This window comes from Rutidosis leptorrhynchoides, chromosome 3 (assembly GCF_046630445.1).
Source record: "Rutidosis leptorrhynchoides isolate AG116_Rl617_1_P2 chromosome 3, CSIRO_AGI_Rlap_v1, whole genome shotgun sequence".
NCBI lineage: Eukaryota > Viridiplantae > Streptophyta > Magnoliopsida > Asterales > Asteraceae > Rutidosis > Rutidosis leptorrhynchoides.
In genome coordinates this window covers 161066150-161089587 of record NC_092335.1, presented here as the reverse complement: position 1 = coordinate 161089587, position 23438 = coordinate 161066150, and positions in this window count along the sequence as shown.

Below are 23438 nucleotides of genomic sequence, written 5' to 3'. Positions count from 1 at the left end.
TCATGGTTAAAGAAGGCATCGTTCTTGGACATAAAATTTCAAAAGAAGGAATTGAAGTGGATAGAGCTAAAGTAGATGTAATTGCTAAACTTCCACATCCCACAAATGTTAGAGGAGTTAGGAGTTTTCTAGGGCATGCCGGTTTTTACCGACGTTTCATAAAAGATTTTTCAAAAATTGCCACTCCTATGAATAAACTCGTAGAAAAGGATGCGCCATTCATCTTTTCAGATGAGTGTATCAAATCTTTTAATATTCTTAAAGAAAAACTCACTAATGCGCCGATCATGATAACACCAAATTGGAATCTACCATTTGAACTAATGTGCGATGCAAGTGATTTTGCAATGGGAGCCGTTTTAGGACAAAGGATTGAAAAACGATTTCAACCTATATATTATGCTAGTAAGACATTACAAGGAGCACAAACGAACTATACAACTACTGAAAAAGAACTCCTTGCTATTGTCTTTGCTTTTGACAAATTTCGATCATATCTCGTTCTAGCAAAAACGGTGGTCTATACCGACCATTCTGCTCTTAGATACCTATTTTCAAAACAAGATGCTAAACCAAGATTAATCCGTTGGATCTTACTCTTACAAGAGTTTGATATTGAAATCCGAGATAAAAAAGGAGCAGAAAATCTCGCCGCTGATCATCTTTCTCGTCTTGAAAATCCCGAATTAGAAGTTCTGAATGAATCGGCCATACAAGACAACTTTCCTGATGAATATCTATTGAAGATAGATTATAAAGAAATCCCATGGTTTGCAGACTATGCAAACTACTTAGTTTATGGATTCCTTGAAAAAGGATTATCGTACCAAAGACGAAAGAAATTCTTCAGTGATATAAAACACTATTTCTGGGAAGATCCACATCTGTTTAAAAGTTGTCCCGATGGAATAATACGCCGATGTGTATTTGGAGATGAAGCTAGTAAAATTTTAAACCATTGTCACACAGGACCAACAGGAGGGCATTATGGGCCTCAACTAACAGCAAGAAAAGTTTATGAAGCTGGATTCTATTGGCCTACAATTTACAAAGACGCACACCTTCTTTGCAAATCCTGTGATGCATGTCAAAGGGCCGGAAAAATAAGTCAACGTGATGAAATGCCACAAAATGTCATCCAAGTATGTGAAGTATTTGACATTTGGGGTATTGACTTTATGGGTCCATTTCCAAAATCTCATAATAATCTATATATACTCGTAGCCATTGATTATGTATCTAAATGGGCGGAAGCACAAGCTCTCCCAACTAACGATGCACGAGTTGTAGTCAACTTTTTAAAACGTCTTTTTGCAAGGTTTGGAACACCGAAAGCTTTAATAAGTGATCGGGGTACTCATTTCTGTAATAATCAACTTGAGAAAGTTCTTAAAAGATATGGAGTAACTCATAAAATCTCCACCGCATATCATCCACAAACAAGTGGACAAGTTGAAAATACCAACCGAGCTTTAAAACGTATTCTAGAGAAAACCGTAGGATCAAATCCAAAGGAATGGTCCATTAAATTGGAGGATGCACTCTGGGCTTTTAGAACAGCCTACAAAACTCCAATTGGAACCACACCTTTTAGACTTGTTTATGGAAAAGCATGTCATCTTCCAGTAGAAATTGAACACAAAGCATTTTGGGCTTTGAAGACATGTAATCTTGATTTACATGAAGCCGGACGTCTACGATTAAGTCAACTAAACGAATTAGAAGAATTAAGACATGAAGCATACGAAAATTCGTTAATCTATAAAGAAAGAACGAAGAAATGGCATGATAAAAGAATCAGAAGTTCAAAAGAATTTAAAGAAGGAGACAGAGTTCTTCTTTTCAATTCACGATTCAAGCTATTTCCTGGAAAATTGAAATCAAGATGGTCTGGACCATTCATAGTCAAAAGAGTTTTCCCATACGGAACGATAGAATTAATAAATTCAAATGGGATTGAATTTAAAGTTAATGGTCACAGAGTTAAACATTACATACATGGTCCGATGGAAGTCGACAACGAAGTTAATCACAATTTCGACACCACAGCTAACTAAGTGTGGGGAGAATCAAGTCTTTAAAGGATAATATGTATTTCTGTTAGAGTTAGATTGTCTGTTTTCGTGTAGTTCTCGAAAATGGAACACGTATGGTCTTTCCCTAGCAGACCCTAAAGAACTAGTCTTCTCCCCCCATTCTGAATTTTTATTTTTTTTAGGTTTTTACGAAATGAAGACTGCCTGTGAATTAAACCATGGTCTAATGCTACACGCTTTGATCACTAAAAGAAATAATGACATACTACCGAGTGAATTAGTATCAGTAATCAGAGAAAGAATGGACGGAGTTAGAAAAGGATCCAGATGCGAAGATAATAAGTTACAATTTGGTAAAGGAAAATCAAAATCCGCAGCGAAAAGAAGAGCACGACACCTAGAACGATGTCACAAATGCGGAAAATGGTCACATGGAGGTAAATGTTCAAATAATCAAACCTATTCAAATACCGAATTTGTTACTTTATGCAGAGACGGACCGTTCATATGTTTAGAAGAAAAGACAATGAATGCTCGAGGTTACGCCTATGCAGCCATGGAAAACCAATTAAACCGACTATCTTATGAATATAATAGATCATATAACTAAGAAATCTATTTCACAGGTATGTCTGTACAGTTTTTATTTTTATTTTTATTTTTAACCTTTTGATAATAAACGCTAATTTGTTCGCTAAAAAGTATTAAATTGGTATTGAATAAAATTAGGTTTGGCGACCGAAATTATTGATATCGTTCAAAAATTTATTACATCACTGCGAAATTTAACGTTTATTCTTAAGGTATAAATATCTTTAAACAATCAACCCAAAATATTTTAAAAATTCGTCATGAGTTAAATTAGGTCTTGGAACCGAAATTACTTTACCGAAAAGAGGGGCGCATATTTTTGATAATATTTGATTGATTAAAGTGGGATAAAAAGACAAAAAGATTTTTAATTTTATTTTTACCATGTTTTTAAAATTAATATTTAAACCTTAAATTAATATTGTAAACTTTATATAAACAATATTTTTAAAATTGTAAATATTTGAATTTTTAAATTAAGTTTGGTGTGAATTTTTAATTTTTAAAATATAAAATTTTAATTTTATGCATTTCAAATTTTAAGTTTGGTGTGAATTTTTAATATTAATTTTGAATTTTATATTTAAGTTGTGTGAATTTAAAAACAAAAATTTACTTTATCTCATCAAGTTAAGAATATGATTTTTAAAAATTCGTCGTAAGTTGAAGACTAGGTCTTTGAACCGAAATTGCTTTACCCGAGGGAGGGACGAGAACTTTTATTATCATTATTTTTAATCTTTTTGATTTAAAGTATGCCAAAAAAAAAAAAAAAATTAAAAAATCCAAAAATCTAAGCTTTTAAAACAATCGCTACAAAAAGACAAATTTTAAAATTTTGTCGAGGGACGGACTAGGGCATCATCCCGAAACGACCTCGTCTTAAAAAGAAACAAAATTTTTAAATTTTATTAAATTTTATGTTTTAAAAGTATAAGGTTTTTATAAAAAAAAAAAAAAAAAAAAAAAAAAAAAAAAAAAAAACAAACAAAACCTGGAAAATACCCCCATGCGACTCGCATGGGGGAAAGGCATAATCCATGCGAGTCGCATGGCAGCCAAAAACTGGACAGGATCAAATTATCCAGCGAGCTGCTCTTTTTCACAAACACACATACACAAACACGAACCATCTCCAAAACCCTCTCAAAAATTCATCATTTTTCATCAAATTTCTTGCAAAACTTCACAATAATCATGCCTAGATTCAGTAGTCTCAACCCCTTCAGGAGAAAGGTAAAGATTTCACCCCTAATCTCTTTAAATTCGAATTTGTGTGTTCTTGAGCTAGAAATTTTATATTTTGATTTTGTTAAATTTAGGTGTAATTAGAGCTAAATTGTTGTTATATTATGCATGTATATCCTAGATAGAAGCCATTTAACATGAATTGAAGCTAAAAACTTCAAATTTTTAAGAATCTAGGGTTTGTGTTCTTGAGCAATTTGGGGCTTTTTGATATAAACAGGTTATGGCCAATTTTTGTCATGAATTGTTGCTAAATTAAGTAGTGTAACATGTTTAGGTAGTTAATTGATCCAAACTTTGAGCCTAAACATGTTTTTGAGAATTAAAGTAGACTTTTTAAGTCTAAAAATTCATGAACTTGGATAATTTGATATAAAGGCCATTTGAAACTTGTTTCATTGCTAGTAGTGATTATTTTGGCATATTATTTGAGATAAAAGCTTATGAACTTGATGTACATTTTTCGTATATGCTTATTTGACAAAGTGTAGACTTGACAAAAATATGAAAATGAGCACTAGTTTGATTTGAATGCCATGTAACAAGTGTTTAATTGCTATAATGATTATTGTTGACATGTTTAAGAATTTAAATGTGATAAAACATTGTACACATTTTCGTATGTAAAAGTGTAGAATTGTTATTGTTAAGAAAATGTGTATAAAATGTGTTATGAATTGAACATGTCATCATAATTGTTTCAAGTTATTATTTTGCTAACACTAATGCATATTTGGATGCACAATTTTTGTGTTTAATGTGTTTTACAGAGAGCCGATACTGGAGGTTCAGGAGCATCATCGTCCAGGCAACCAGAGCCCGAACCGGAAATGTTTTATGAACAAGAACAACATATGCAACAAGAAGAAGAAGAACAGGAGGAGCAACATATTCCATATCACGATCAAGATCAATTATTCATGAATCAGTTTCGTCAATTCGCTCCACATCAAAGGATTCTGAGCTTAGACATTAATGAAGATCAGTTACACCCAAATCTGAGATTTGATCGATGTTGGATAGAGTATCCAGATTATCAAAAGAACATGCACATTCTCTACTTTAAGGTTGTTGAAATGCCAAGGGCAATTGACTGGGTACCTTTGGAAACAGTTGACCTTGCCGAACCGATTCGGGAATTATTGGTGCAAAGGTATGGTAATTCTCAGTTTAACGATTGGATGCGCCTATTTTCCATTCGTAGAACCATATATAGGGAATGGTGTATAGAATTACTTAGTACTATTAAGTTAAACAGTGATGTTAGGAGGATAGATGATAGAAGCTTTATTAGATTTCTGTTAGGTGGACGCATGTACAGAATGTCCATGATAGATTTAGCCAGGGCCTTACAGATTTACACCCCTGCTGAACTTTTGAGCCCCGACTGTAATAGCCTGATTGCCCAAGGAGAAAGGGTAGATAGGGAATTTGATATTAACGCTGTCTGGAGGCGTATGTCCCACTTTAATGAATTTCACGCCAGTGGAAATCATACATACTTAGATATAGACAGAGCTGAACTCCGGGTGATTCATAGATTCTTAGCAAACACAATTACACAAAGGGGTAGGAATAAGGAGAAATTGACCGTAAACGATTTGTTCTACCTCAAGTGTATTAGAGACCCGAGGAGTTTCGTTAACATTCCCTATTGTGTTGGTTATTATCTCGCTAATGTAGTTTCGGGGATGAAATCGGGGAGTATTATAGGTGGTGGTATTTTCATTACTCTCATTGGAGAGTATTTAGGTGTAGATAAGCACCAAGGGGGTCCAATGAACGAAATAGAGGACGGAGGTGAAACTATAAGTTCAAACCTTTATCACGGTGCAAGGGTATTATTGATGAGACGTGGTCGGGTATATCGATACGAGGGACCTCAGCGACAGGTAGAAAGAGGTTCGGATGACGAGATGGAGGATGCGAACAACATTATAGGAGTTGTTCGGGAGACTGCTCTTGATTTAGGCGTTCGTATGGAGGATGAATACATGACGAACTATGATAGGCATATGCAGTACGAGGCATGGCAACGTCGGAATGACTACGAGCATTCCCGGCAACGAGAGCATGGCCGATGGGATTATCATCAGCGCCAAATTATAAGCCAGTTGCAGCCTGGCGAGATGTATTATCCGACCCGACCCGCATACTATCCCGCACATCAGCCAAAAATGAGACCACCCTATGATTCATATGATTATGACGCAGCATACCAGTTCACCTATAATCAGCCATGGAACCCGGACGCGAACATGAATTGGGATCCATATCCTAATTTTCCTCCTAACCCACCTCCTGATCAGTAGAGATAAGTTGGTAATTTTTATTTTTATTTTAAACACTTAACATTTTATTACGTTTATGTAATGTTTGATATTTTATTATTATTGTGTACTAATATTTTTCTTATAGTTTAAAAGTGGGATGCCAAAGTTCCATTTCAAATTGCATGTATGATTATATTTGTATTGTATGTATTCTCTTTTATGCACAAAACAGGGTAAAACAACGCGTTTTCAAAGACTGGCATTAAGTTCAGCAAAAGCAAGTAATTTTGACGACAATGATGCAAAATATATGTGAAATAACAACAAGACGGAATGAACAAATGACGTGCACCATTTATCATTCAGCAAACAAACGCCAATATATTTGGAAACTTTGGTAAAAATTTAATCATTTTCACACAAATCACCCTCAATAATTTAAATTGTTACTGATTTCTTGCAAATGAGGGCATTGCAAGATCTTAAGTGTGGGAAGGGGTTAAATTCTTTCGAATTTTAAAATTTTTATATTAAACACTTGGTTACCATTAAAAATACTAGTAAAGCAGTAGTTGTATTAGAATCTAGTGCTCTCTGATAAAAAAGAACAGCCCTAGTCTTATATACTGACTACCCAATTCTAGTAAATTTTTCAAAATTTTCAATTAAATGAATTCAAAATCATGTTTATACATATTTATGAACGATAAAACTAGGTTTTAACACCGAAATTATTGTTACCTCGGAAAGGACATAAATTGAGAAACAAACTAAAATGTTAAAATTCATTTAAAATGGAATAGAGGACGATAAAAAGGAAAATAAAAGCCAAGTGTGGGAAAATTTACCGAATTATTTTAAACATATATCTGTAACAAATAAACTGAAAATACTTTTGCTTTGGACTAAACTAAACTGTTTTACCCAATGAAAGAAAAGAAGAGATGGATCTACACGATGAATCAATTCCATCATTAAAAGGAAGTAAAGTCTTCCGAAATAGACACGCGCTTCTTGATTTAGGTCATGAAGTTGTCGTTCAGACCAGCTGTAGGTTGACGAAAAATCTAGAAAAGTCATCACTAAAATCAGCAGGAAATCCACGGACCTCAGCATTAAACAGGGTCGCCAAGTGGTCAGATTTATCCTAACCATGAGAAGGATTTATCTCGTACAATGGGGGGGCACCGTGCAAATTAGCTTGATAAGACTAATGAATCAGATCCCCAGAAAGGATAATCTCCTTTAAAGATTAAAAATCAGCTTTTAAGCCTGATATTACTCAATCCTAGAGATTGACCCTAAAGATTGAGAATTACAAACTCATGGAATTCAATGATATCTAGACTCGAGCTTGAACGAGAAAATATTTTGATCAAAAATACAAACCGATTTGTTTTCTGAAAACCCATTTTCAATGCGTTCATTACCATTGAACGTAAAATCCTAGGAATTCACCTGGAATTCGTTAGGTCACCTGAACCAAATCGGGTGTCAACCGTAAGAACGGTGGTTGCATAGCATGGTCAAAGACAGGACTTTGTGCCAAACCGACAAATTATAAGGGTGAGCTTTACTATTGCTCCTACCAAGGATAGTAATTGCGTCCGACAAGTTATAAACCATAATCAAAAGCATGTCACGGGACATTGCCTTAACAGTTGCTTGTTCAACGCTTTCCTTTACAACCGGACGGTAGTTTGCCGAAAGGTAATATACGGAACAAGTAAACTGGACGTGTTGCTTTCCAAATACAAGGTTAGCAAGTGGGTGACACAAAACCGCAAGTTTTGAGCTAAAATTTTCAAATCTGAAACCCACCAAACCCACAAAAATATTTTGCAAACACCGGTAAAGGGTTATTCCGGAAAACTTATCTAGGGTAAAAACTAGATTTAATTTTCAAAAGATCAAATGTTTTAATAAAGATCCAATTTCCTTAATGGATCTAAATTTTTATAGTCATGTGGGACTGTAAACCATATCGTTACTACCATTGTTTATACCGCCGTATAGAAATCACTGATGTACAAAGTGTGAAGAATAAAGAAGTGATTCTAGTATTTCAATACGATATTGCTTGAGGACAAGCAACGCTCAAGTGTGGGAATATTTGATAATGCTAAAAACGAACATATATTTCATAGCATTATTCCTCAAGAAAGACAAGCTTTTAGTTGCAATTGTTCTATTTACAAGAGATATTCGTTTAAATAATAAAAGGTGAAGACAAAAGACAGATTCGACGAATTGAAGACGCAAACGACCAAAAAGCTCAAAAGTACAAAAGACAATAAAAAAGGTTCCAATTATTGATAAGAAACGTCTCGAAATCACAAAGAGTACAAGATTCAAAACGCAAAGTACAAAATATAAAATTGTACGCAAGGACGTCCGAAAATCCGGAACCGGGACCTGAGCCAAGAAGAAACGCCCGACGCAACGGACCAAAAATATCTAGTCTATTATGCACAAGAATATAATATAATATATATATAATTATATATAATTATATATTATATATATTATTATTATTATATTACGTCGGCAAGAAGAAAACAAATCAATTTGGCTGGATCCAGGGTGGCCATGCGACTCGCATGGCCAGAGGCACAAATCCATGCGAGTCGCATGGAGTGAGATTGCTGGTCAGGTCCTATATAAAGCCAGTTTTGTGCCGAGTTTTAATCATCTTTTTCTCTTCCTCTTCATACGTAAATATATTTATATTTATAATTTATATTTTAATTTTAATTATAATTCTAATAATAAGGGTATGTTAGCGAATGTTGTAAGGGTGTAAGTCGAAATTCTGTCCGTGTAACGCTACGCTATTTTTAATCATTGTAAGTTATGTTCAACCTTTTTATATTAATGTCTCGTAGCTAAGTTATTATTATGCTTATTTAAAACGAAGTAATCATGATGTTGGGCTAATTACTAAAATTGGGTAATTGGGCTTTGTACCATAATTGGGGTTTGGATAAAAGAACGACACTTGTGGAAATTAGACTATGGGCTATTAATGGGCTTTATATTTGTTTAACTAAATGAAAGTTTGTTAATGTTAATATAAAGATTTACAATTGGGCGTCCCTATAAATTACCATATACACTCGATCGGACACGAAGGGCGGGGTATTTATATGTACGAATAATCGTTCATTTAACCGGACACGGGAATGGATTAATAGCCACTAGAATAATTAAAACAGGGGTGAAATTACATTCAAGGGTAATTGGTGTAATTGTTAACAAAGTAGTAAAACCTTGGTTTACACGCAGTCGATAACCTGGTGTATTCATTAAACAAAGTATTAAAACCTTGTTACAATTCGAATCCCCAATTAGTTGGAATATTTAACTTCGGGTATAATAATAATTTGACAAGGACACTTGCAATTTATATTTATGACTGATGGACTGTTATGGACAAAAACCAGACGGACATATTAAATAACCCAGGACAAAGGACAATTAACCCATGGGCATAAAACTAAAATCAACACGTCAAACATCATGATTACGGAAGTTTAAATAAGCATAATTCTTTTATTTCATATTTAATTTCCTTTATTTTATATTTAATTGCACTTCTAATTATCGCACTTTTATTTATTGTTATTTAATCGCACTTTTAATTATCGTACTTTTTAATTATCGCAATTTTATTATTCGCAATTTCATTATCGTTATTTACTTTACGCTTTAATTTAAGTCTTGTATTTATTTTATATTTTACATTAGGTTTTAACTGCGACTAAAGTTTTAAAATCGACAAACCGGTCATTAAACGGTAAAAACCCCCCTTTATAATAATAATATTACCTATATATATATTTGTATTTTTATAAAAATAAACTAATATAGCGTTGAGCTTTGTTTAAAGATTTCCCTGTGGAACGAACCGGACTTACTAAAAACTACACTACTGTACGATTAGGTACACTGCCTATAAGTGTTGTAGCAAGGTTTAGGTATATCCATTCTATAAATAAATAAATATCTTGTGTAAAATTGTATCGTATTTAATAGTATTTCCTGCTAAAATTTAATAGTATTTTATACCCCTCTGCTTTGACATCAGTCCTGTCTTTGACCACTATGCAACCACCGTTCTTACGGTTGACACCCGATTTAGTTCAGGTGATCTAATGAATTCCAGGTGAATTCCTAGGATTTTACGTTCAATGGTAATGAACGCTGTGAAAATAGGGTTTTCAGAAAACAAATCGGTTTGTAATTTTGATCAAAATATTTTCTCGTTCAAGCTCGAGTTTAGATATCATTGAATTCCATGAGTTTGTAATTCTCAATCTTTAAGGTCAATCTCAAGGATTGAGTAATATCAGGCTTAAAAGCTGATTTTTGATCTTTTAAGGAGATTATCCTTTCTGGGGATCTGATTCATTAGTCTTATCAAGCTAATTTGCACGGTGTCCCCCCCATTGTACGAGATAAATCCTTCTCATGGTTAGGATAAATCTAACCACCTGGCGACCCTGTTTAATGCTGAGGTCCGTGAATTTCCTGCTGATTTTAGTGATGACTTTTCTGGGTTTTTCGTCAACCTACAGCTGGTCTGGACGACAACTTCATGACCTAAATCAAGAAGCGCGTTTCTTTTTCGGAAGACTTTACTTCCTTTTAATGATGGAATTGATTCATCGTGTAGATCCATCTCTTCTTTTCTTTCATTGGGTAAAACAGTTTAGTTTAGTCCAAAGCAAAAGTATTTTCAGTTATTTGTTACAGATATATGTGACATATGTTTAAGATAACTTGGTAAATTTTCCCACACTTGGCTTTTATTTTCCTTTTTATCTTCCTCTATTCCATTTTAAATGAATTTTAACATTTTGGTTTGTTTCTCAATTTATGTCCTTTCTGAGGTAACAATAATTTCGGTGTTAAAACCTAGTTTTATCGTTCATAAATATATATAAACATGATTTTGAGTTCATTTAATTGAAAATTTTGAAAAATTTTACTAGAATTGGGTAGTCAGTATATAAGACTAGGGCTGTTCTTTATTATCAGAGAGCACTAGATTCTAATACAACTACTACTTTACTAGTATTTCTAATGGTAACCAAGTGTATAAAGTAAAAATTTTAAAATCCGAAAGAATTTAACCCCTTCCCACACTTAAGATCTTGCAATGCCCTCATTTGCAAGAAATCAGTAACAATTTAAATTATTGAGGGTGATTTGTGTGAAAATGATTAAATTTTACCAAAGTTTCCAAACATATTGGCGCTTGTTTGCTGAATGATAAATGGTGCACATCATTTGTTCATTCCGTCTTGTTGTTATTTCACATATATTTTGCATCTTGTCGTCAAAATTAGTTGCTTTTGCTGAACTTAATGCCAGTCTTTGAAAATGCGTTGTTTTACCCTGTTGTGTACATAAGATAAACTGCAAACATATATACATATTTTTGAAGTTTGGTATATTACCCCACATTCAAAAATTATTAAAATCTAAGAATAAAAGTTAGAAAATTATAAAAACTATTACAATATTAACATAAGTATTAAACGTATCAACATTACAAATTACGAAATAAATAAAACTAAGTAGACTAGGGATGATATTGATACCAATAGGGGTTCCATGCATAACCATAGGTGCTATAAAATGCTTCGGCAGGGTTATACGTAGGATACGGTGGTTGCATCTCTATAGACCAGGGAGGGAATATGGGTTTTGGAGTAGGAATATAGTTTCTACCTATATGTTGGCAATGAGCTATGATTTGGTTTTGATGAACTTGCCAATCTTCAAATGCTCTCTGTCTAGCATTTTCGTACTCATGTGAAGCTATAAACCTTTGCATTTCTTGCATTTCATTTCCCCCTCCTACATTACCTTGCTGTTGGTTTCTCTCAACCTGTGGATGTCTACCATGGTATTGTACTGCGGCGTTATTTCGCCTCTTCAAAACTTTCACACCATGGTATACATTTAAACATATTGTATCGCGGGGTTCTGGTTCTTCGACTAATAATCCCCCTGACTTATATCCACACCGAGATATTTAGCAATCAAAGTAATAAAAATACCACCTCCTATTATGCTATGCGGTCTCATCCCCCTAACCATAGCTGATAAATAATAACCCACACAATAAGGTGTACTTACAGCGCTTTGTGGGTCTCGAATACACATATGGTAAAACAAATCCTGTTCATTTACCTTTTCCTTGTTCTTACCTCTTTGTGTAATCGAATTAGCTAAAAACCTATGAATTACTCTTAATTCAGCTCTATCTATATCCAAATAAGAGTAATTTCCCCCTTTGAATCGGTGATGGCTTGTCATTTGACTCCATACACCATGTGTATCAAAATTTTCATCTATCTTTCTACCATTTAGTATCAACCCTCTACAATCGGCAGATGCTAACTCCTCAGGCGTATATATACGTAAAGCCTGATCCATGTCTAGTAAAGACATGTGGCGCATCGAACCTCCTAACAAAAATCTAATAAAAGATCGATCGGTTAAACTAGCTACCCGATCATTTAATTCTATACTACATAACAATTCTTCACACCATACTTTATATACAGGTCTATGCATGGTGAATAAACGTACACAGTCGTTAAAAGTAGAATTACCATACCTCTGTGCAAGTAATTCCCTAATTGGCCCGGCCAATTCTACAGCTTCTAATGGTCCCCATTCTATGACCCTAGGTACCTCAACAACTTTAGAATGAAGAGTATGCAAACCCCTTTGGTATTTTGGATAATCTATCCAAAGTCTGTCAAATCTCAGGTTCGGGTGCAAATCTTCCAAGTGCATATCAGAAAATGTCATGACTGGATGAGGTATATCTTGCTTGTAGTAGTTATCCACCTCCTGTTGTTCCGCATTCTCAGCAGGAGCATTGCGAGCTTGGGATGAAGATTCACCCCTTTCAGTCTGCAAAACACATCAAACACAATTTTTGTGCATCCAAATATGCATTAGTGTCAGCAAAATCATCAATCAAAATAATTACAATGACATGATCAATTTATATCAAACTTAAGCTCATTTTTACATTTTTATCAAATCTACACTTTTTCAAATAAGCATATACGAAAATGTTCGCTAAGTTCATAAGCATTCAATTCAAATAACATGTCAAAATAATCATTACTAGCAATTAAACAAGTTTCAAATGGCATTATCTCTCAAAAATCAAGTTCATGAATTTTAGACTTGAAAAAGTCCACTTTAATTCTCAAAATCATGTTTAGGCTCAAAGTTTGGATCATTTAACTACCTAAACATGTTACACTACTTAATTTAGCAACAATTCATGACAAAAATTGGCCATAACCAGTTTATATCAAAAAGCCTCAAATTGCTCAAGAACACAAACCCTAGATTACTCAAAATTTGAAGTTTAAGGCTTCTAATCATGTTAAATAGCATCAATCTAGGTTATACAAGCATAATACATAAGCAATTTAAGCATAATTACACTAAAAAGCATCAAAATCGAATTGGGAAAAAAATTGCTCAAGAACATTAATTTTCGGATTAAATGGTGTTTAGGTGTAGAAATTTACCGTTTTTCTTAAGTAATTCCTTGATAGCATCCTTCTCAACATGATTTTAGTAAAAGATTTGATGATTAACGGTTAAAAATTGTGATTTTGGGGGTGTTTTTGCGGGTTTTTGCGGCTTTATTTTCGCAGTTTTTTTTCTGTGTTGTGGGTTGGGACTGATCAGTTCGATCAGTATATATTTTTTTCTGGATTTTTCATCCTCCGCGAGTCGCGGGGTTTAAACTTTCAAACTCCGCGAGTTGCGGAGATTTTTTTTTTTTTTTTTTTTTTAACATCTTATACTAATTAAAACAATTAAGTAATTAATTTTAAAATTTTGTTTCCCTTGTTATTTAGGACGAGGTCGTTTCGGATCGATGTCCTAGTCCGTCCTTCGACAAAATTTTAAAATTTGTCTTTTTGTAGCGATTGTTTTAAAAGCTAAGATTTTTGGGTTTTTTAATGTTTTTGGCATACTTTAATTCAATAAGATTAAAACTAATGATAATAAAAGTTCTCGTCCCTCCCTTGGGTAAAGCAATTTCGGTTCAAAGACCTAGTCTTCAACTTACGACGAATTTTAAAAATCATATTTTTAACTTAATGAGATAAAGTAAATTTTTGTTTTTAAATTCACACAATTTAAATATAAAATTCAAAATTAATATTAAAAATTCACACCAAACTTAAAATTTGAAATGCATAAAATTAAAAATTCATATTTTAAAAATTAAAAATTCACACCAAACTTAATTTAAAAATTCATATTATAAATTCACACCAAACTTATATTAATTTTTCAAATATTTACAATTTTAAAAATATTGTTTTTACAAAGTTTACAATATTAATTTAAGATTTAAATATTAATTTTAAAAACATGGTAAAAATAAAATTAAAAATCTTTTTGGCTTTTTATCCCACTTTAATCAATCAAATATTATCAAAAATATGCGCCCCTCTTTTCGGTAAAGTAATTTCGGTTCCAAGACCTAATTTAACTCATGACGAATTTTTGAAATATTTTGGGTTGATTGATTAAAGATATTTATACCTTAAGAATAAACGTTAAATTTCGCAGTGATGTAATAAATTTTTGAATGATATCAATAATTTCGGTCGCCAAACCTAATTTTATTCAATACCAATTTAATACTTTATAGCGAACAAATTAGCGTTTATTATCAAAAGGTTAAAAATAAAAATAAAAATAAAGACTGTACAGACTTACCTGTGAAATAGATTTCTTAGTTATATGATCTATCCCATTAATAAGATAGTCGGTTTAATTGGTTTTCCATGGCTACATAGGCGTAACCTCGAGCATTCAGTGTTTTTTCTTCTAAACATACGAACGGTCCATCTCTTTATAAAGTAACAAATTCGGTATTTGAATAGGTTTGATTATTTGAACATTTACCTCCATGTGACCATTTTCCGCATTTGTGACATCTTTCTAGGTGTCGTGCTCTTCTTTTCGCTGCGGATTTTGATTTTCCTTTACCAAATTGTAACTTATTATCTTCGCATCTGGATTCTTTTCTAACTCCGTCCAATCTTTCTCTGATTACTGATACTATTTCACTCGGTAGTGTGTCATTATTACGTTTAGTGATCAAAGCGTGTAGCATTAGACCATGCTTTAGTTCACAGGCAGTCTTCATTTCCTAAAAACCTAAAAAAAATAAAAATTCAGAATGGGGGGAGAAGACTAGTTCTTTAGGGTCTGCAAGGGAAAGACCATTCGGGTTCCATTTTCGAGAACTACACGAAAACAGACAATCTAACTCTAACAGAAATACATATTATCCTTTAAAGACTTGATTCTCCCCACACTTAGTTAGCTGTGGTGTCGAAATTGTGATTAACTTCGTTGTCGACTTCCATCGGACTATCTATGTAGTGTTTAACTCTGTGACCATTAACTTTAAATTCAATCCCATTTGAATTTATCAATTCTATCGTTCCGTATGGGAAAACTCTTTTGACTATGAATGGTCCAGACCATCTTGATTTCAATTTTCCAGGAAATAGCTTGAATCGTGAATTGAAAAGAAGAACTCTATCTCCTTCTTTAAATTCTTTTGAACTTCTGATTCTTTTATCATGCCATTTCTTCGTTCTTTCTTTATAGATTAACGAATTTTCGTATGCTTCATGTCTTAATTCTTCTAATTCGTTTAGTTGACTTAATCGTAGACGTCCGGCTTCATGTAAATCAAGATTACATGTCTTCAAAGCCTAAAATGCTTTGTGTTCTATTTCTACTGGAAGATGACATGCTTTTCCATAAACAAGTCTAAAAGGTGTGGTTCCAATTGGAGTTTTGTAGGCTGTTCTAAAATCCCAGAGTGCATCCTCCAATTTAATGGACCATTCCTTCAGATTTGATCCTACAGTTTTCTCTAGAATACGTTTTAAAGCTCGGTTTGTATTTTCAACTTGTCCACTTGTTTGTGAATGATATGCGGTGGAGATTTTATGAGTTACTCCATATCTTTTAATAACTTTCTCAAGTTGATTATTACAAAAATGAGTACCCCGATCACTTATTAAAGCTTTCGGTGTTCCAAAACTTGCAAAAAGACGTTTTAAAAAGTTGACTACAACTCGTGCATCATTAGTTGGGAGAGCTTGTGCTTCCGCCCATTTAGATACATAATCAATGGCTACGAGTATATATAGATTATTATGAGATTTTGGAAATGGACCCATAAAGTCAATACCCCAAATGTCAAATACTTCACATACTTGTATGACATTTTGTGGCATTTCATCACGTTGACTTATTTTTCCGGCCCTTTGACAAGCATCACAGGATTTGCAAAGAAGGTGTGAGTCTTTGTAAATTGTAGGCCAATAGAATCCAGCATCATAAACTTTTCTTGCTGTTAGTTGAGGCCTATAATGCCCTCCTGTTGGTCCTGTGTGACAATGGTTTAATATTTTACTAGCTTCATCTCCAAATACACATCGGCGTATTATTCCATCGGGACAACTTTTTAACAGATGTGGATCTTCCCAAAAATAGTGTTTTATATCACTGAAGAATTTCTTTCGTCTTTGGTACGATAATCCTTTTTCAAGAAATCTACAAACTAAGTAGTTTGCATAGTTTGCAAACCATGGAATTTCTTTATAATCTATCTTCAATAGATATTCATCAGGAAAGTTGTCTTATATGGCTGATTCATTTAGAACTTCTAATTCGGGATTTTCAAGTCGAGAAAGATGATCAGCGGCGAGATTTTCTGCTCCTCTTTTATCTCGGATTTCAATATCAAACTCTTGTAAGAGTAAGATCCAACGGATTAATCTTGGTTTAGCATCTTGTTTTGAAAATAGGTATCTAAGAGCAGAATGATCGGTATAGACCACCGTTTTTGCTAGAACGAGATATGATCGAAATTTGTCAAAAGCAAAGACAATAGCAAGGAGTTCTTTTTCAGTAGTTGTATAGTTCGTTTGTGCTCCTTGTAACGTCTTACTAGCATAATATATAGGTTGAAATCATTTTTCAATCCTTTGTCCTAAAACGGCTCCCATTGCAAAATCACTTGCATCGCACATTAGTTCAAATGGTAGATTCCAATTTGGTGTTATCATGATCGGCGCATTAGTGAGTTTCTCTTTAAGAATATTAAAAGATTTGATACACTCATCGGAAAAGATGAATGGAGCATCCTTTTCTAGGAGTTTATTCATAGGAGTGGCAATTTTAGAAAAATCTTTTATGAAACGTCGGTAAAAACCGGCATGCCCTAGAAAACTCCTAACTCCTCTAACATTGGTGGGATGTGGAAGTTTAGCAATTACATCTACTTTAGCTCTATCCACTTCAATTCCTTCTTTTGAAATTTTATGACCAAGAACGATGCCTTCTTTAACCATGAAATGGCATTTCTCCCAATTAAGTACTAGATTTGATTGTTCGTATCTAATAAGCATTCGTTCCAGATTAACTAGACATGTTTCAAATGTATCACTGATGTGCGGAAAGTGGTATATGAATTTATCGTATGGAAAGTACCGGTTTTAAAGATTACACACACTAACGGGCAGTGTACCCGATCGTGTAGTAGTATAGATAATGGTAAAATCCGTGTATCGTTCCAAGGACAGTTATATGAGCAAATTAAGATTGTATGAACTAAATTGTGATTAAGCTAAAATAAAAGGAATCACACAAGTACAAGATATTGGGTTGCCCTTTAACGATGGGCAAATCAATAAAGGAATAAGTTTAAAGACAATAATTTTTGGTATTATAGGTTTATGAAGATGAAAGATAGTTTTTATAACAAATAAAAGGAATATGCTCATCTAGACTTTTTACCCTCGATATTGAATGTAAGTTTTGATATTAAGGCCTGATTGAAAAATTATGTGTGTAAGTTATCTAATAGGTTTACTAAGAGTTCTCTCGGATAAACACGCAAACACAATAACAAGATCAAGGGTTCCCTTTTCACTATGGTTCTTGTATTTGTAATCAAACAACTATTATAAGCATGCTAATCGCCTAAATCGACCCGCCAAGAGTTCTCTTTAGCGAGTACTCAAACTAGAATTACTAAGTGAGGGTTCCCTATTACTTAGACCTTTTCGTTTGTGACTAGTTGATCAACAAGATCAAAGACTTGAATAACAATTGTCTTTGCGTTCGCTCTACACAATTCATTCCTATTTTGTTTAACCGTTTTAATCTAGTTTACCCCCTTGGTCCGGTTTAGCAAACAATCAATCTAAGACAAGTTGATTGTAAATCAATATGATACATCAACAAGAGTTCTCTTTATCAACAACATATCAATTAACTAGATACAAATGATTTTTAACAGCAATAAGCATGGTTCTTAATTCAAGCTTTAATCTATCACGCATAATACATTCAATCAATAAGATTACATTCAACACCTTGGTTATTAATCTAGACAAGCATAAAAGAGCTAGCTAACAATCATATTTAAAGACAATAACAAACTGGAAATAAAGATAGAATTCATTGAACTGAAAGAATCGACCTCTTGAAGCAATCTTGGATGATGATCCTGATGATTCTTGAATTTGGATTGGAATGATGGATTAGGTGATCCTGGATTACTCCAAGGATCACCTTGAATCGTCACCTAAGCCTCTGAAAATTCTGTTTCTGTACTCCCTGGTTCGTCTCCCCTTTGAAACAGTCCCAAAAATGAACCTTTAAAGTGGAGAAATTAGGTAAAGAGCAGAAAATTCGGGTACACCTACTACGGGACGTCGTCCTAAAAGGCAGGACGGCGTCCCGGTATAAAGGGCAAGACGGCGTCCCGGTTCACTTAGACGGCGTCCCAATTCAAAGGCCAGGACGGCGTCCCGAATAACTAGACGGCGTCCTGGTGAGCTTTTAGGCACTGTTTCGTTTTCTCTTGCAAATATCTTCCATACTTCTTCCATATTTCTTAATATCTTCCATAGTTCTTCAGTTACACAATGATTCTAAAGTTAACTACAATACAATGAATTATACAAGGAGACTATACAAATACAAATGGAAAAACAATGAAAAAGACTTGATATTGCGACTAATGATATATCTATTTTGAGCAATATCAAAATCCCCCACACTTATCTCTTGCTTGTCCTCAAGCAAGTCTTGTTTTAAACACTCGAATACAAAACAAAAATATGAAACACACACACATTTATTGGATCACACATTTATTGGAATCACACTCACACAATATAGTACACAAGTCCACACTAATCACACGAAACACACACGTTCTTTTGGAACACAAAACTCACGCTATATGTTACACAATTGGAACACACACTCATTGAGTTACACACACAATATATGAAACACACGCACACATTTGGATTAATCGGGAGAGGTGAACTTCGTTGCAAGTATTGAAAATTTTGGATCCTTAGGGAAAAATGGATCTTAAGAAAACGTTTTATGATTTTGAAAATGTCATGCTAGTTTTTACACTAGACACGTTTTCCGGTTTTAACCTCAAATTCCGGTTGAGGGTAACTGAAAACCGAAGTCTCAGTCGGCGATTAGCAAGCTATCCGCCCCCATGATTGTAGTATCATGGAACTCTTAACCGGGCGCCCCCTGACGCGATATAAATATCGGTCTTTCATGACAATTTTGTACATTTAATATCAAGGGTTAAAACTGCGAAGACTAAGCTATCGCGCGGGACAGATCCTGCTCCAGCTTATACACCGTAATCGGTCTTGCACTGGATAGCGACTTGGATTTACCCTACCAAGTTTATTTTCGGGTTTGAAAGTTCAAGACTTACCCTTCCCACTGTACCGTATATCGTGATATGATATTGGTATGAAATGACATAGTTTAGGAAGTATGCTATATCAAGTAAGACAAGAATTTGGAAGACTTTACTTCCTTCAAGGATGGACTAGATACATCCTTTAGGTTTAGTGACATTATTCTTTTTCCTTTCAAGCCAAAAGTACTTTAAACATTTTTCTTAATAAAATTTGGTGATAGTAATTCGAAAAGATTGGTAAAATCCCCCACACTTGGCTCTTTCGTTAAGACTTTTAGTTCAAAAATTTTAAAATTTCCCATTAAATTACGAAAATAAGCCAAGTTGAATACCCGCGAGAATTTATACCATCCCCCCACACTTAAGATTAAGTAATGCCCTCATTACTTAAAATCAGTAAAATTTAAATTTTAGAGGACAATAGTGTGAAAAGGGAGTTCGAAAAACTATGTTCAAAAACCGGAGATCGTGGGATATAGGTGAGCGATGGCGCATCCTTCAGTCCTTGATCTTCATCACACAATTTCAAAGTTGATAGGTACCTTGCTGAATTTTAATGCTTGTGTCACTAAAACCTTGAAAAACCTCGTGCACTTTTATTAACGCGTCATGCACTCGACTCGACCCCAGAATTTAATGCCTAGTGGGGTTAAAGTCCCCCACACTTTATCGGACGAGACGTGAAGTCGGTGGAAAAAGTTCCACGAATCAAAATAGTGAGCCAATCATTTACACCTCGGGTGGTGTATATTATATGTGATAAATCCTTTTTCAGTTTCCCGAAAAAGGATGACCTAACCCGAGGGTTAACACATGACTCCCCTCCAAGTGCGGTTTTCAGTAACACTTTTATTCTTATTGGTGGATCTTGGTCAAATGGGTCTTTAAATATTGTATTCCCCAACTTGACATCCTCTGGAATAAGCATGGACCCGCTGTGAATCTTAACTATTGAGCGGGGCTTAATTTCCAGCTTCACTTCCTTTAATTCTTCAGTTGTAGGTTCATAACCATTAGCCATGAGAACGAGTAGCAAACCGTTTTCCTCCTTTAACACAATCTCATCTATATAACTAGAAGAGTAAGAATGTAACTCCGGGAAATCCTGCAAAAGCTCAGAAAGTGGATCTAAACGAGTACATTTTTCAACAACCAGTTCGTCTTGCAAAATAGATTGTGAAGTTACAAGTTGTGGAGCTAGACTGGATTCTGTCACATTTGAATTTTCCGGAAACAGAATCAACGGTGAATAATGATCGGTAGCATGTTGCATAGTGGGTAGGGGACTCGAATGTTTAACGTTCGGATTCATGCAACATTGCCAAGACCCATAAAAACATGGGCAGAAACCTTCGGCTATCATCCTTTCTTTCATAGACATGTTTTTAATGTTAACCACAACTTCATCTTCTTCTTTCTTTTGGTACCCCTCGTTGGTAACACTAGGAGATAAATATAATTCGATTAGTTTCCTCCGTTCTACTCTCATTCTCTCACCCATTGTCATATTCCTATGGTCAACCATTTTCCTGCAACTGACAAAAACAAGAAAAGAATAAAAGCACCGACACTAAACAGTGAAAGAAAAATAATAACAAAAAATTCTACAAAAAAAATGATAAAATCTAAGAAAATAAAAATCACAACTTAGTCAACAATTCTTATCTTGACACAACTGTCCCCGGCAGCGGCGCCAAAAACTTGATGTGCGGAAAGTGGTATATGAATTTATCGTATGGAAAGTACCGGTTTTAAAGATTACACACACTAACGGGCAGTGTACCCGATCGTGTAGTAGTATAGATAATGGTAAAATCCGTGTATCGTTCCAAGGACAGTTATATGAGCAAATTAAGATTGTATGAACTAAATTGTGATTAAGCTAAAATAAAAGGAATCACACAAGTACAAGATATTGGGTTGCCCTTTAACGATGGGCAAATCAATAAAGGAATAAGTTTAAAGACAATAATTTTTGGTATTATAGGTTTATGAAGATGAAAGATAGTTTTTATAACAAATAAAAGGAATATGCTCATCTAGACTTTTTACCCTCGATATTGAATGTAAGTTTTGATATTAAGGCCTGATTGAAAAATTATGTGTGTAAGTTATCTAATAGGTTTACTAAGAGTTCTCTCGGATAAACACGCAAACACAATAACAAGATCAAGGGTTCCCTTTTCACTATGGTTCTTGTATTTGTAATCAAACAACTATTATAAGCATGCTAATCGCCTAAATCGACCCGCCAAGAGTTCTCTTTAGCGAGTACTCAAACTAGAATTACTAAGTGAGGGTTCCCTATTACTTAGACCTTTTCGTTTGTGACTAGTTGATCAACAAGATCAAAGACTTGAATAACAATTGTCTTTGCGTTCGCTCTACACAATTCATTCCTATTTTGTTTAACCGTTTTAATCTAGTTTACCCCCTTGGTCCGGTTTAGCAAACAATCAATCTAAGACAAGTTGATTGTAAATAAATATGATACATCAACAAGAGTTCTCTTTATCAACAACATATCAATTAACTAGATACAAATGATTTTTAACAGCAATAAGCATGGTTCTTAATTCAAGCTTTAATCTATCACGCATAATACATTCAATCAATAAGATTACATTCAACACCTTGGTTATTAATCTAGACAAGCATAAAAGAGCTAGCTAACAATCATATTTAAAGACAATAACAAACTGGAAATAAAGATAGAATTCATTGAACTGAAAGAATCGACCTCTTGAAGCAATCTTGGATGATGATCCTGATGATTCTTGAATTTGGATTGGAATGATGGATTAGGTGATCCTGGATTACTCCAAGGATCACCTTGAATCGTCACCTAAGCCTCTGAAAATTCTGTTTCTGTACTCCCTGGTTCGTCTCCCCTTTGAAACAGTCCCAAAAATGAACCTTTAAAGTGGAGAAATTAGGTAAAGAGCAGAAAAGTCGGGTACACCTACTACGGGACGTCGTCCTAAAAGGCAGGACGGCGTCCCGGTATAAAGGGCAAGACGGCGTCCCGGTTCACTTAGACGGCGTCCCAATTCAAAGGCCAGGACGGCGTCCCGAATAACTAGACGGCGTCCTGGTGAGCTTTTAGGCACTGTTTCGTTTTCTCTTGCAAATATCTTCCATACTTCTTCCATATTTCTTAATATCTTCCATAGTTCTTCAGTTACACAATGATTCTAAAGTTAACTACAATACAATGAATTATACAAGGAGACTATACAAATACAAATGGAAAAACAATGAAAAAGACTTGATATTGCGACTAATGATATATCTATTTTGAGCAATATCAATCACCGAAGACTGAAAAGTCATCCATGAAAACTTCCATGCATTCTTCTATCATGTCATGAAAAATCGCCATCATACACCTTTGAAAGGTTGCAGGGGCGTTACAAAGTCCAAATGGCATGCGTTTGTAAGCAAAAGTACCATAAG